We start from the raw sequence: 9,372 nt of genomic DNA on the forward strand, positions 1-9,372 counted from the left end.
TACTACATGGATCTCTGCCTCTGGAATGCTAGGATTAAAGGTGTGTGTGCCACCATTTTGTGGCCTCTATGTCTAGTGGCTGTTCTGTTCTCTGACCCTAGATAAGTTTATTAGGGTACACAATATTTTGGGGAACACAATATCACCACATACATACATCTATGAAGATACTTGGGTGAGAGAAGCATTTGAATTGGTGGCTTCTCTTAGTTAACTTTCTGTTAGTATAACAAAATGCCTGCAATAAGTAACTTAGAAAGAGAGATTTATTTTGACTCAGATTGTTAGAAATTCCAGTCCACGGCTGACTGGTCCTATTGTTTTCATGTCTCTGAAAGGCAGCATATCATGGCAGAAGTGTACAGCAAACATCTCCTTATTACATGCCAAGAAAGAAAGAAAGAAAGAAAGAAAGAAAGAAAGAAAGAAAGAAAGAAAGAAAGAAAGAAAGAAAGAAAAGAAGAAAATGGAATGAAGAAAATACCAGAATTCTAAAACTCTCTTCAAGTGCAGGTTCCTAATGACCAAAATGTCTCTCACTAGGCCCCACCTCTTAAAGCTTCCACTCCTACTCCAATAGCTCAAGACAAGGGTCAAAGTCTTCACCACATCTAAGAACCAAACTGTCACCCCCTCCAAAGCAGCACCACCCAGGTCACTGAGAGACTGAGTGGAATAAAAGGGGAAGTTTGGAAAACTGACCCCCTGCCACATTGTCCTGTTCCTCAGCCTGAGATATAACACCTCACTCACCTGATTTTTCCTGTCTGTGAACTGGGGTGACAGTACCAGATCCTTGGTTTCCAGGTCATGTTACCCAGGCTGATTATATCACTGGCTTTCCCAAGTCTCCAGTTGGTAAATGGCAGGTCCTGGTACTGCTCAAGCACTGCAGTGGTGTGCCAGGTCCAATAAGTCTATTGGTTCTGACAGCATCCAATACAAGCCAGCCTTAATTGGTACAGTGCCTGGTTTACTCTGACACTCCAGTCACATTTTCCTTCTTGGCTCATGTTATTGTTGCCATCCTATGAATTCATTTTCAGGGCCAGCTCTTTCCTGTTCCCTATTCCAGAGGCCATTTTCTAAACTTCTTCATCCAGGGATTATTTGATTCATGTGGACACTGTATAAAGATGTTACCAATCTTCTATAAAGAAATAACAAAAACGTAAATGAAAAGCTTTTAGAGCTGGCAAGACAGCTTGGTAGGTAAAAGTGCTTACCACCTGACCTCCACACAAGTGGTGTTTCACATACATGTGATATATAAATAGATAAATAGATAAGTAAATAAATAATCAGATAAATAGATAGATGGTTGATATATAGATAGATAGATAAGATGAGGGGATAGAAAAGCTTTTCATGAAGTACTGAGGACAAATCAATTTTCTGCATTAGAAAATATTATGGCCTAAACTTCTGACAATCCTAAATTTTGTAACAAATCCTCAGTCATTGGGTCTCTATTTATCTCTGAATCAAGATGCCACCACACCTGGTTTAACTGGGGAGCTAAACCATGTCACCCAGGACCCTCAGGAGTTCTGTTTAAGGTTAACAGCCTCACTGGTGGCTCACTAAAAGCTCTTTCTCATCACCCCTGTGAAGCTTCAGAAACTTCTTCAGAATGACTCTTTTCATCTTGTTAACTTTGAGGTGAGTGGGGACAGTCAGACACTCAGTAGATCTGAACAGCAGTCTGCTTAGTCAGGCTTGGCATTGTTGTGAATAATCTAAGTTACAAAGAATAGAAGTCAAAGCAAAACAGAGTGGAACCACAATAAACAATTGCTGCTGGTGGCACTTTTGGAGATACTGCAGGGTGGAGGTGGGCAGAAGCTGCAATTCCAGTGACAAAATACCCAACAGAAGCAAAGTGAGGGAGAATAACACTGTTCTGAGTTGGAGCTTAAGAGGAAGCTGTCCATTGAGGCTCCTCCCATTTCAGCAGCTAGCTCAGACCAGGAGTACAGCCTGATACATTCCTCAAAGGCTCAACCCTGTGACACACCTTCCAGACACATCCTTCATCAGGAAGGTGCTACAGACTTCCCAAACACCACCAACTTTGAACAAATTTGCCAAGCTCTACTAGAGAGACATTTTACATTGAGACCATAATAAATATTTTAACTAAACCAAATGAGTTTATGTGAGGACATAATATTTACAGTAGAATTTATAATTGACATGCTCCAAAGAAACATTGGTTTGGCCTCACAAAATCTATAATGGGTGGTGGAGTATGTACATCTTAGATGTTTTCACCTCCATTTTGAAGCACATTTGAGTTATTTTGTTATTGTGAAGCTACACCTAGCAAAACTTGATATATTTTATGGATTCTCTTATCCCATCCATGTTATCTTTTAAAAGCATTTTATACTAGATTTTTCCATATCCTGAAAATATTGCTGTGCGGCTAAGTTGGCCAAATGGCAACACAATTCATATAAAAGCCACAGAAATGACATTGACCCAGGAGTCTTCTGCCAGCTATGATGACAGTGGGGTCAACAACTTGCTGATGGCAGAGTGGGGCTAGCACATAGGCCCCATGATCAAGAGACCTGGGCTGTATCCCAGCCTACCAGACCTTCAGTTCACTTACTGACCTTGATCAAGTCAGGCAGCCTCTGTCCCTAGCTCCCTTACCTGTAGGGTTGAGATAAGAAATGTCCTTATTCATAAGAAGTGTCAGAATTAGTGATGTGTTATTATGGAACTCAGAATACAGATATGAGCCAGGTACAGGCAGGTAGTGAAATCCAACAAAAAATTCTCACCCATCTGTTCTATTTGATTTTTTTTTCAGGAGAATTGAGTGTTTTTGCAGATTACAGTGGAATATAATCAATATATTTGCTGTAGAAGTTCTGATAGTATTAGAAGTCCAAGCCAAAACAAAGTCCAATGCATCAATTGCTGCTAAATTCATTAACCCTGAATCACGAGGCACAAAAATCAGTGATTCTCAGAATGAAGGACAGAGAAGAAAATACACAAAGAAAGCAGAGGTCTCTCCAGGTAGGGAGCTGATTAGGATTTGCCAAATTAATTAATGGTAAGTCTGATTGTTGATAAATTCAGCAATAAGGCAAGGCTCTTAAAAGGAGCTTTTAAAAAACTTTTAAAAGGAGATGGCTCAACAGTTCAACATGCTTGCTGCTCTTCCAGAGGACCATGGTTCCATTTCCAACACCATGTCAGGTGGCTCACAACTTCCTGTAACTCCAGCTCCAAAGGACCTCTGATAATATCTGCACTCATATGCACATGTTCTCATGCAGACCCAAGCACATATACATAATTAAAATAAATTAAATCTTTTAAAATATGTATTTTTTTAAATAAACTGAAAACTCTTGTTGGGAGCCTAGCATGGTAAAACACTCCTGCAATCCCCATATGTCGGAGGCTGAAACAGGAGAATTCCTGCAATTCCAAGGGCCAACTAAGGCAATACTGAGTGACTGTCCCAAAATACCAACCAAACAACAACAACAAATCTCTTTTTAGATACCAAATGCTTTACCCATGTGAGGTAACAATTTTTCTGAACCAATCAGTAATTTCCTGGAGAAAACACTGATGTTTATTTATTTATAAGCCATATATTCCAGATAAGAATTTACCAGAATAATAGTGAAGTCAGGCTGAGACAGCCATTCTCAGGCCTGAGTCGTGATGCCATAGGTTAGCTGGATGGCCTCAGAGTCTCAATAGACACTGCATGACATACTGCAGTTACCCTCTAGGAATCTCTGTAGGGATAAAGAACAAGAGTGACGTAATATTAAGAGTGGCAATGCTGCAGAAATAGAGAACCAGGTGTGGTGGTGGTGCACACCTTTAATCTCAGTACTCTGGAGGCAGAGGCAGGTGGATCTCTGAGTTCAAGGTTAGCCTGATCTATGAAGCGAATTCCAGGACAGCCAGGGCTACAAAATGAAATTCTGTTGAGAGAGAGAGAGAGAGAGAGAGAGAGAGAGAGAGAGAGAGAGAGAGACCACAGTCCTGGGAGACACCAACAGTATGGGTTTAAATTCAAAATACTGTGGCAACCACTTTGATTATATATTGAGAGTGTTTCCACTATGAAACCTTTTTAATGCAGGGAAAGTCTTTGCTAAGGCATTGCCTGACTTGGAGACTCAAATGATAAATCTCAACAAAAGTTTAAATACATAGTCAATGAAAATGAAAACACAACTTATAAATGAGACATCAATGGCAAAAAATAAATCAACAAACAAAAATGTACTTTTAACGGCAGTAAAGTCAAAGCAACCCCCTAGCTGTAACACTAAGCAAGGGAAAGAAAGACAGAACAGGTTACAGAGATGAAAGCAAAACCATTGTACTGATCCCAAGGGCACCGAACAGGAATCAATACTATGAACAATACACAAGAGGGCTTTCAGACAATGAATGAACAAAGTATGGAACTCAAGGAACAAAGTACTGAATGAAGTGTCCATGTGATTCCACAGATAAGAATGAAAATCGAGAAGCCCAAACCTAAGTTGTGTTGTCACATCACAGGGGTATTTGGTAGAAGGCAGGTGAGGCAGTGATACTCAGGTCCTCCATCTGAGTTACCATCTCACAGGAGTGTGGGCATCTACTGGGCTGCACAGACTGATTTTGTATTTCTTGTAGAATTCTATTATTATTCTATCCTAAAAACAATAGTAAAGTGAAGTTCTCTTTTATACATTGTATTTCCCAGTTTCCCAAATTATCCATGATAAGTATCCCTCTATCAAAACAGCTTCAGGAAGGAGTAACTTACACAAAAACTGCCTGGTTTTAATAATATATAGTTGAATAGATTCTGGCAAGTGTATGAAGTGGGTGATCATGACCACACTTAGACTGTACAATATTCCATCTCCCCAGAGCTCTCTAGTGCTCTTGGGCCCCATAGTTCCCCTGCTCATGAATCTGCTTCCCATTGTTACAGTTTTACCTTCTCTAAAAATGTGGTGTAAATGAGATTGCACAGCACAGACTCCTGTCTGGCTTCTCGGACCCCATAAGACGTCCTAAGATGGGCCATCGTCCTTCCTTTCTGCTACTCAGTAGGACTGGATGGCATGGAGGTGGCACAGTGCTTTTACTCAGCAATAATGGACGTTTATTTGGATCATTTTCTTTGTTTTCCTCCTTTATCTCCCTCTACTTCCTCTTCTCCAATCCTCTTCTTTTCTTTTTCTGCTATCATCAAAAATGGTAAGAACTTTGGGAAGCACTTTTATTCCTCTTAGGTAGAAAACTAGGAATTTCTCAGTAGGATGGCATGCACTCATTAACACTGCCAAGTTACTTTCCCAATCTGAACTAAGCAATACGTGTTCCCACCAAACACTGTCTGAGCATTCCAATCACTCCACCTGCTGAACACTCAGGACTTTTGATGATTTTCATTTTTATAATAATACAAGCATGTCCAGTCACACTAATGACTCATCGTGATCTTAATCCTCATTATCCTTATGATTAGTGCTGTCATTTGTAGATCTTTCTGGTCAAGTATGTAATCAAATAGTCTGTCTAATTTCTTGTTTGATAGTGTTTCTTTTATTGAGTTGAAAGACTGTTAATATGTCCTAGCTACAAGTCCTTTATCAAATAGGCTATCTTTTCATCTTATGAGTAATGTCTCTCAAGGAGCTATTGTACTTACGAATTTTAATGAAATTCATCCATTTTATTTTATAGCTTGTTCTGTAAAACATCACCTTTAGAGAGGAATGGGCTAATGATGATGCAGGATGAACAGGATGAATTGAGATGAAACAGGAGGAACAATGCAGAGGTGTGTAGTTAGAGTTTTCCTACCTGGCCCAGAGTCAGGACAAAATCTCTCTCACCCACCAGGCCCATAGACGCTCAGACCCAACCAAGAAAGCACATAGAAACTTATATTGCTTACAAACAGTATGGCTGTGGCAGGCTTTTTGCTAGCTACTTCTTCTATCTTAAATTAACCCATTTCTGTTAGTTTATACTTTGCCACATGGCTTGTGGCTTACCAGTGTCTTTACATGTTGCTTCTCATGGCAGCGGCTGGCGGTGTCTCCCCCCAACCTTCTACTTCCCAGAATTCTCTTCTCTCTTGTCCCGCCTATACTTCCTGCCTGGCCACTGGCCAATCAGAACTTTATTTACACAGAGCAATATCCACAGCAGAGGTGTGAGCTGTTTGTGTAACTAGATGGACCATTTGGGGGAAAGCAGTAAGAAGATAGAATATGTGACTGATTCACTCTTGACTGTAGTTACATCAGATGACTGGAGGCAAAGGATACTAGAATAAAAGCTACTGTCTGAAATCAACCTGGGAAAGAAAGACAGATATGCTCATCTTGGTTCAACTACCTTTCAAAATAAAAGCCAAAGCAGGAGGAATCTCATCTTGTCAGGCAAGAAGAGAAAGGTAAAGGAAATTCTCTAGTTAATAAAGAAAAGGATGAGTCAATAAAAGAGGAATCTAGGAAATGGATCAACAAAAAACACTACATTGCATTTCAGATGAGAAAGAAAAATAATAATATTAAAAAGAGAAAATCTCATCCAGTGAACAACCAAGTGGGGGAGTTTGTGAAATAAGCAAAAATCTCACCACTGTCATGTGAAAAGGCTATTTGAGAATATGAGGTTTCTCATTATAACTTGTATTTTTTACTATCTTGTTACTGGTCAGCATGCTAAACTTCCATATCCTCCCATCCACACCCAGCAAAACGACCCTGCCTTTGTCAGTTTCAATTTATGCTGTAAATCTCAAGGGAATATAACAGCAAAGCATCGGTCATTAGTATACCATGCAACTCACTAAAAACAAAATGAGAAGCTGATCTGTGTTCTGAGTATTTTTAGAAATATCCCATTAAATCACAGCATTCAACTAACTACCAAATTTAAAGATAGGCTTTAAAATAAACTCTTCTTCTAAACTATAGCTTTGATACAAAGTTGAGGTGTTTTCCCTCCATCAGGCAACTGATAATTTATTCATCCATAGATGAAAAACAAATCACTAGGTTTAACATATATTGTAATGTTATTTCTATAGTGGGTAGACTGTAAATTAAATGCATAAAATCTCAATATTTGATATTTTCAATAAAATTGCAATGCAGATAGAGATCACTCTTCAAAGATGCTTTCCAACATACTGAGAGTTTGATTTTTCTTAAGGCAGAAAAGCTTTCCTAAATTAGATTTTCTTTTAATTCCTTAGGCAACTAAAAGAAGAGGAAAAATAGAGGACACCATGCCTTCAGTAAGGATCTTTCTTTTAAATGTGACAGGAAGAGATCCAATTTTCCTGACTAAATGGATTGGCAAGATCCTAAATAATTCAGCCTCCATTTACAGTTTGTGAGAGTTTGTTGTGCATCAACTCCAGGCATTGACTCTCCTTGAACTCCTCTCAATCATTCAAGACACACTTCTAAGCAGGAAGCACACATGAATGCATAGTCGTTATAGCAAGTAGCATTCCTCATAATTGTATGGCATGTTTTTATTACTCCACTGCAAAAGGAAGTTTGTTCCAGAACTACAATGCAAGCTCCCCATTACACACCAGACACAAGTTGCAGGAATTGGCTCTCTCCTTCCTATGGATCTAAGGTTGTAAGGCCCAGTAGCTAGCAGCTTTATCCACTGAGCCATCTCACAAACCAACAATTTATATCTTTTATATATTGCATATCTATTAATAAGTTATTGTGGGTTTGATTATTTTAATGTTTGTCTTTCAACTTTTGCATTAGAATTAAAAGTTGAATAAATATAGACATCACCCCTGCAATATCAGGATGCACTGAATTTGATTTGACTCTGGCCTTTGAAATGAGTTATTTATTTTCATGGTTTTTAATATCTTTAACATATTTCCATTTTATGGCTAGAGATACATTTACCATCTCTTGTTAGCAGGTATAGTAGCCATAGATTGCCTTAGCTTTCGTTTATCTAAGACAGGGTCTTGGATTTCCAACTTTATCAGTGGCCTTCCTTGGCAACCTTTCCTTTAGGTACTTTATATCATCCCTCTCTGCCTGTGGGTGGTAATATTTTTGCTGACCACTCCCTCATATGTGATGACATTTTCTCCTCTGGCTTTTGAAACTCTCTGTCCTTACTTCTGAGTTCCGTTATGGTGAAGTCTGTTTCCACTCCATATTCACACATATTCTGTGGGCTTTCTTTACTTTTTCATTCTTTTTTCTTTCTGTCCTCCTTCCTGGCTGGCAATTTCAAGTGATGCATCTTCAAAGTTATTGATTCTTCTGCCCGGCTGAGTGGGCAACAAACAACTTTCTGCATAGTTTCAATCCATGCATTATAACCTTCAGCTCCAGAATAGTCATTTGGTCCTGTCATATGATTTTAGCATTTTTAATTTCTCACTATGTTTGTGTACTATTGACCTGATTTCACCTAGTTGCCAATGTTCTTATGTAGCTCCCCAGGCTTCTTGAAAAGATATTTCTGTAGGTTTTGTCAGATAAAGTATAGGTGTATGTTTTTAAGTTGGTTTATCCTGTTAGTTTGCTAGTTACATTCATCACTTTGTGGTCAGACACTGTATTTCCTGCCCTAGAACTTCCCCTAGGAGTCTATGTGGGCTGCTGGTGGGGTCTGCAGAGAGGCAGTTTATGGGTGATCCTGAACCATAGACCTGGAGGAGATGTCCTCGTACACTGGAGTTCATTTTGTTAGAGTCTGGACTCAGAATTTCCCATAGCAGCTCAGCCTTGAATTCACTTGAATTTAGAGCCACAAAGAACTAACTGGCTATACCCTTGGGCTATGGTTGCCATTATGGGTCTACTGTAGGCTTGGTTATCAGGTCTTCAAGGATGAACCTATAGCTTCCAACCACAAGGACTGTCCTGGCCTAGAAAGGATCTAGCCTGGGTCAGTGAGGGTTGGTGCGGCTTTCGGGTATACATAGAGCCTAAATCTGTATGGGAAAGCCTAAAGCCTAGGGTAGAGGGGTCAAGGTGCTGCATGCTGAACCTTGTTTCCATGGGAACCAACCTATAGATAGCCTGTGATTTGTGAAGGAGTGTCAGGTAAGTTGGGAAGGCTGCTGTCAGTAGTGAGATGTGTAAATATGGGCAGAAATATATGGAAATATGAACTACCCTTACTGCTCTCTTCCATGATCTCCCATTTCTGCATTACACCAAGCTGTTGCCCCTGTCCTGGCTTCCTTTGGAAGGTATTTTTGTACACAGCTCATTTTTCTGAGAACTGTAAACTCACCTCCTACCACCATGCTGACAATACTCCATCACTGGTGATAGATACTTACATGTAATCTACGCGCATGCGTGGAGTACA

The sequence above is a fragment of the Onychomys torridus genome, chromosome 6 (assembly GCF_903995425.1).
Source record: "Onychomys torridus chromosome 6, mOncTor1.1, whole genome shotgun sequence".
Taxonomy (NCBI): Eukaryota; Metazoa; Chordata; class Mammalia; order Rodentia; family Cricetidae; genus Onychomys; species Onychomys torridus.